Genomic DNA, 7241 nt, shown 5'->3' with positions numbered 1-7241 from the left:
TAATTGAATCACTATTATTGATTGAAATGTTGTAATAAATGAATTGAAGTGTGTAATTATACTAACTGAGTAATTAGATGTGAATTTGGGGTATTTAAGGGGGTGTGTGCTTTGCGATGTTAAGCTTTGACAAAGATCAGTTTTGGTCGAATCATCAGCTTTTTTCTGTCTTCTCAAGACTTTAAATTTTGGAACTTTAAATCCACAAACATAAATTACTTAAAATAGAAGTCAAATGGAGTTTATACATACCTATAGTAATATCTGCTGGTATCAACAACAGTCCAGCTTCCTAAAGGCAGCATGCCTCCAGAGCTCATGCCACTCTGACTCTGCTCACTTCTGAATAAAAAACCCAAATGAGTCCAATCCTCGATTGGTTTTTTACTGTTTCACCTGTAGAGCAGGTGGGGGGTGGGGGGGGGGGGGGGGGGGGGGGGGGGTGCAGGTGCGTGGCTAAGTATGTGAACTTGGCTCGTGCATTAAATGCATGCCTGCCACAGAACTCCCCTGGCTCCTAAACCCTGCTATGTACAGATGGGGATTGCAGTAATCACACACCAGCCATGAATTCTGTAGACATTAAAGGTTTGCTGACATAAACGGGTTTAACAGAGAATATGGGAGAAAATCTGTCCCGGGAGATGTGTGGGTGAAGGGTCCAAAATATGGGAGACTCCCAGTGAATACGGGAGAGTTGACAGTTAAGACTTCAGGCGGCGGCATGTGGCATTATTTTAAGTTACAGATGACACTATTCACCTATCATAGATTCATTAATTGAACATGGTTTTAGAATCAATTGTTCATCCATACATACTGTAATTATACACTAATTAAACTCAAACACTGATATTAAAATACTTATACAGCCGCAAATTCTGCTATACATTACATATTATTTTACTTAGTTATCTTAAACAGTTATAAAGATTGGAAGACATTGGAACACGATTCACAACCCCTGCCAACTTAAGACTCAGGTTGGCAAACAAAGATTAATTATCTCATTTTTAAAACATTTCACATTTTTAGAGATGTGGTTTGAGATCTAATGTTTCATCAAGTCCATTAAATTCCATAGATTTTAAAGTATAAACCCAGAATGGCTCTCTCCTCATAAGCAGATTAATTGTATTAACACCTCTGTCAGAGATGGAGACTTTTTCGAGTCCTATAAATGTAACACTTTTGCGGTAGAACTGTGGTCCATGGCTTTAGTGTCTCACTATCGCATAATCCATATTATTATTTTATATTGCAAATTTATGTTCTGCTGTATTTATTTATTTTTTTATTTTTGTTTGTCCAACATAAACTAAGCCACAGGGACATTTAAGCATACTTGTATGACAATTGATAAAAACCTGTATCATGTATTTACAACCAGACCCAGGGGACTCTTTCGACCTGAAAAAAGAAACAAGGACTAGGGGTCACAAATGGAGATTAGATAAAGGGCCATTCAGAACAGAAAATAGGAGGCATTTTTTTACACAGAAAATTGTGAGGGTCTGGAACCAACTCCCCAGTAATGTTGTTGAAGCTGACACCCTGGGTTCCTTCAAGAAGCTGCTTGATGAGATTCTGGGATCAATAAGCTACTAACAACCAAACGAGCAAGATGGGCCGAATGGCCTCCTCTCATTTGTAAACTTTCTTATGTTCTTATGATTCCATAGTTAGATGATGAGCTGATAATACCTCTTCAGCCAAAGAAGCAGACACAGTAATTTAAGAGCACCGTTCCCATTATGTAAAACAGTATGTAGCGTGAGTTTTGTACTAAAGCATGGTTAGCTGTTGCAGGGAAAACAAAGTTTATTTCTCAATCTGACCATTTAAAAAATTTGAAAGCAGAACGCACAGAAATACTTGGGACTGTAATTAGGAAGTGTACTGTGTACTGCAGCTCACTTGATTGCAGTAAACAAAACAACAAAAAAACCCAAAAAAAACACAATTTACTAAATTTAGTTCTCAAATTGTGCTAATAAAAATGTATGCGTTTGCTGTGGTGTATTTAATATACAGATATAGCAGAACAAACTCACTGCAATTTAGACTTGTTGTTACTGAAAAATAAACGGTATGTAAATCATAAGAGCTGTCTGTGTTACATGCAGTCAGATCAGGACTTCACCAACACTGAGCATGCGAGCTGCAGCATGCTGTTCCCTATATTATAACTGTACACAATTAAAGTTGCAGTCACCAATTTAATACACAACCTTTTGCAAAACATTTAAAATATATACATGCTGAGTTCATTGCAGTCATCAGCTGCATAGATTAACCATTCAGCAAAATGAGGCAACAAACAAGTGAGTACAGACACAACAAACCTGGTTGTAATGGGGTATGTTTAACAACAGCCATTTAGGATTGCACATAGTCACTGGTACACCCGGTGGTCGCTGTTGGAAACACTGGTACTTGAGATGAAAAGGTTGAAAACCACCGATTTAGAATATGTGACAAGGCTCCAACTGTTTGTATCCATCCAATATATGGACAGCTGGAACCTTGCTCAACCAATCATATATATTGTGGCAGGGATAGATTATGGTAGATGGTGGTTGGCAGGGATGGGATTAATCCCCCTACTGCCAAAATACATGTGAGAACGTGAAATAAAAAGGGAGCTTGAAGCTCCATTAAGAGATAAGTGTTGTGTGTTAAGAAGAAAACCAGTGAAGGCTTTTGCCCAGCCTGGTTAAATAAAAAAAAAAAAAATTAGTCTAGCACTCCTGGAAGGAGTTAAATAACACACAATACAAACACCAGTTCAAATAAACATAAACAATACACCAGACAATAATACCTTTGAAATCATAATACAAATCACCAGCAACCCATTATTTTAAATAAACCCTCAATAAACATATTTAACAGCGCATTTATTTACATGCAGGGCTTTGCCCTGTCTCCTCTAATGACATGCAGGACCTTTCTTCTGCCCTGCCACAGGTAGCAATTGCAATTTAACTGAGGGCTATACTGTATTTTTACAGTAAAAGATACAAGCAATCGTATCAGCTTTCAGAATTGTGTTTTTTGATGATGGATTTTAATTTAGTTATTTGACTAATCTTTGCTTCAAAACATCAGTTAGGATGGACAGAGATTTGTACTTCAGATGACAGCTCCACTGGAGGCCTGGACTGACTTCCTGCAAATAATCAATACGAGTAGCTGTAAAAAGGGGCATAAGATGGACATGGAATACATTTGGACCCATACAGGACAGAAACAGAAACTTTCCAGCACAAAGCAGACTCTTAATGAATGTGCTAATGACTCTGGGTGAGGAGAGGCAGGAGGACACCAGAAGTCTGTCAGAAGCAGATGAGAAAAGTGTCATCAAGACCTTGTGTATAAAGAGATTTAACAGCCCTGCCACATAACAAACTTAAGGTCTGTGGGGAAAATATGGTAATGGTTGCAAAAAATGTAAGCCGATGAGCTTGGCTCATTAACAGCAGTTAATCGATTCTGTCCTTACACTGAATATCAATCAGCTTGCTGGTAATAGCAGAGAACTGGGAACAAGCTTCAAATTAACCATTGGTTCTCTATGTGATTGCAATGTAAAAAAGTCCTGTGTCACAGGTGACTATAAATTAGCTGGGGTTGTGTACATTATGTTTATTTTTGTATTGTATTAGTATTTTGGTTTCATTTGCACTTGCTATGTTTCACACTTTATTTTGTTTATTACCCAAAGGGAGGCACATTGTTGCTTATTTTGTATTGCTGTGTTATTATTGTTAAGTGTGTTATTTATTGTTAAGTGTGTTATTATGTGTAATACAGCATAGGTGGTTAAAGGAAGAAAATAGTCTATCTAGGCCCTTGAGGTTACGGTTGCTGCCTGTCTTCCAGTTTGGTGTTTCTTGGGTTCCTGTTTGTTGTACGATCCCACCTGTTACAGAAGGTAAGTGGGTAGCACCGTATTTTCCCTGTCTTTGGTTTCTATTTAGTGGCTGATACATTTACTTACTATTTTTAACGGTATGGTGTAGGGTTAGCTCTTTAGGTATTTTATTTGTTTTTATTTGTTTTATCATGATTGTGAATTTTAATGTTTAAGGGGCTGGGCCAGCATGACTCTTTTTATTTTTACTTTAGGATGCGGAATGCCAGCCAGCCACTGTTTCTTTACTGCTTTTTAAATGATATTTTATTTACTCATTGGTTACCTCTGAAAGTGAACATTGTTTTAAATGTTTTTTATGTCCTGTATATCTCTGATTTTGTGGTAGGTAAAGAATATGAAACCTCTGGCTTCTTTTAAACACTTTCTTTAATCCTAGGATGTTGATCTAAAAAAAAGAGGCAATATTGTCTCAAATGTAAGGAAAAGTCTTAACTAGTGTTATTGGCTAGTCTGTTTTAATCCTGTGATGTCTTAAAACACTGGTACAATATTGACTAATAAGTGTGTTTATTGTTTGTTATTCAAGACCCAATTTAAGCAAGGCTGACTGGTGCTGGGCTGGCCACTGAGGGGAGATTGCATCACATTTATTGAATATTGTGCTGCTCTGCCTCCTGAGGGTCTGCTTCGGGGCTTGTGTGGTCTGGTGTGTTATTTCGGGGTTGGGGAGGTTTGTTCTTTCTTTATTTACTAGTGCATGAAGGGTGGTTTGATTTATTTCACTTGTGTGTATTGAGTTTTGTTTCATTAGCTATTTCACTTTATTTTGATTGCACTGAACACTTGTTGTTTATATTCTTTACTGCAGGTGTCACTGGTGCTCATCCGGAGTCCCGGTGGGCAGAATAGCTGGGTGCAGTTTGAGGTTTCACCAGTTTAGGTTTGATGTGCTTCTCCCTTAGGTGGTGAACGTTAATCCAGTCTGCCTTATTTTTTGACAACCTAAAGAACAGGACTTGTCTGTTTTGTTTGTCTTGTTGGCAAACACATCACAGTTATACGTTGTTGTTTAACTTATTTTCCTTGTTAGTAAATAACTAAATTTCAATCGCCTTGATTTTCATTCATTTTAAAGGGACAGTGCAGGGGGAATAGTTCTGCAATTTGTGGCGTGCCCTTACTATATCGGGAAGGTTCTGCTCCTCTAAACTTTGGAAGGCGTAGTCAAGTCTACATCCCATTAGCACATTTTAGGGGTGGCAGTCGCTACACATACAAACCTGCATTTGGGCCACAGTGCTGACAAGGAAAGGAAACATTGTTGTAAATACTGTCCAACCTAAAAAGGGCACAATTTCTTATAGAAGTGAACAATGTGTCCACTAGGTGGTGTTGGAGTAATGCAGCTTGTTATGGTGAGAAAATGGGGGGGGGGGGGGGTGGCAACCTTTAATAAGTCCCTTCTGCAAAATGTATTCATAATAGGCATCAAAAGCTGTCAGTAAGGTGCCAGTGTTTACAAAAGTCAACCTCAGTTCAGCATCCTTTGAAGAACATATTTTAGAACCTGCCTCATAAAAAATGTTTTGTATGAAACTGGCTAGATTTATTAATACAATATATACCAGCTGTGGAGGAAGGAGATTTAAATCATACTCAGATGCTAGATGATAAATATTCAACATTCAGAGAAACAGGAATTAGGTGCGCTTTAAATAAACTCAGTTACAGAGGCAGCTGTTCCGTTTGAAGTTGTAAATGTTAATATTGGATTTACATTTTAAATGTTGAATAGGTAAAAAATGAAGATGTAGCTGTCCTCCACTTTATTTCAAATTAATTAGGTGTAAATCAAATTTAATATAAAACGAATAACGGGGGGGGGGGTCCAGTTTCTTAGTTTGAAGATTTTTTGAAGATCAAAAACTCCTCTGCTAGGTAAAAGTGAAAATAGAGTTAGAATTAGGGTTAAGATGAAAGAGACTGCTAGCCAAGCAGCTGTCATTTCCATAACCTGTAACTAAACATCCTGCTGGCAGCTCCTGTCCTACAGTAACATCCAACACATTTAATTAGAACTAAAGGAGGCTCTCGCTGTAAATTATGATTCATAAAATGTATTTATTCAAGTTCCTGATGTTACACTGTATTTGTTTGTGAAGTTTTAATGTATTGCCTATAGCCTACAGGATGTGCTTAATCCCAATTCCCCTCAGGTAGCAGCAAAGCTTACATGTTTTATTCTTTTAATTTTTTTTGTGTGTGCTTGGACACCAGTGACTTTTTGCATATGCAAAAGAAAACAACTTTCCAGAAACACTGTTCTCTTGTTTAGGCTGGCAGCCGGGGGTTTACTATAACAGCATCACAGCAAGAGCCAGGCTTGTTTGAGGGAGAGGATAATATGCTGCAGTATTGCCTTGTGTGTAATACCCCTTTTACACTGCACAGTTTGCATATTGCTTTGATATTAGTGTTTGTCTTTGAAAGAATATACCTATCCTCCAAATCATTAGGTATAACATGAATTAAATAAGAAATGAATTACAGGTTGTGAGGTATCCAAGAGAACTAACTTTAAACCATTGCAGGCACATTCCAAGGGAATAATCGTACAGTACCTGGAAGGTACATATAACAGCTACATTTTTGTAATTCATTAGTTTTAAATGGTTAACTCATGCCTCAAACACTGATTTTAAGTGCAAGTGCTTTCTAATACAAATGTCAACAGTGTAAGCAGACTATTATTGAAAATACATCCATAACCATGTTAGGGCATAGTCACAGGATATTAAATAAGGGCATAATAACAGCTGTTAAAATAACAAAAATGATCCTGGCCTTTACTACATAATAATCAAAGGAGCAGTTAATGCCAGTGCTTGACAAAATTGTATAAATTAGATTTTATAGGAAACAAAGCTTTACTGTTGTTTTTTTCAAAGCTTAAAGCTAGTAACGAACGTTTGGAAATACTCAGTAGAAAACAACCAAATTTATTTAAGGGTTTCTGCAAGAAAATACACCTATTTGTACATGCAGCCTACTGCATATTTGCAGTGCAGTCCAGTTTCCCGCATTGGTGTGATTGAAATGAAAGGAATGGAAGCAGCATCACTGGTATTCTTGTTCTAACCTCTTGAGCTCATGAGGGTAAAGCTGTAGGTCCTTTTTGGAGAATTGTTCAGATAAGACGGGTCGTAGCATTTTATTGACAGCACGTAGTGAGGCAGAGTTGAGAGATGTTGTAATAGCAGTTTTATACAAGCACAAATGTAAAAAGGAGTGACACACATTTTTACAAACCAATAAAGCCAAATGTAATCCAAAATATCTATAGAGAGCTATGAGTGTATCT

Source organism: Acipenser ruthenus, chromosome 1 (genome assembly GCF_902713425.1).
Source record: "Acipenser ruthenus chromosome 1, fAciRut3.2 maternal haplotype, whole genome shotgun sequence".
NCBI lineage: Eukaryota > Metazoa > Chordata > Actinopteri > Acipenseriformes > Acipenseridae > Acipenser > Acipenser ruthenus.
Note: the sequence above shows the minus strand (reverse complement) of the source record.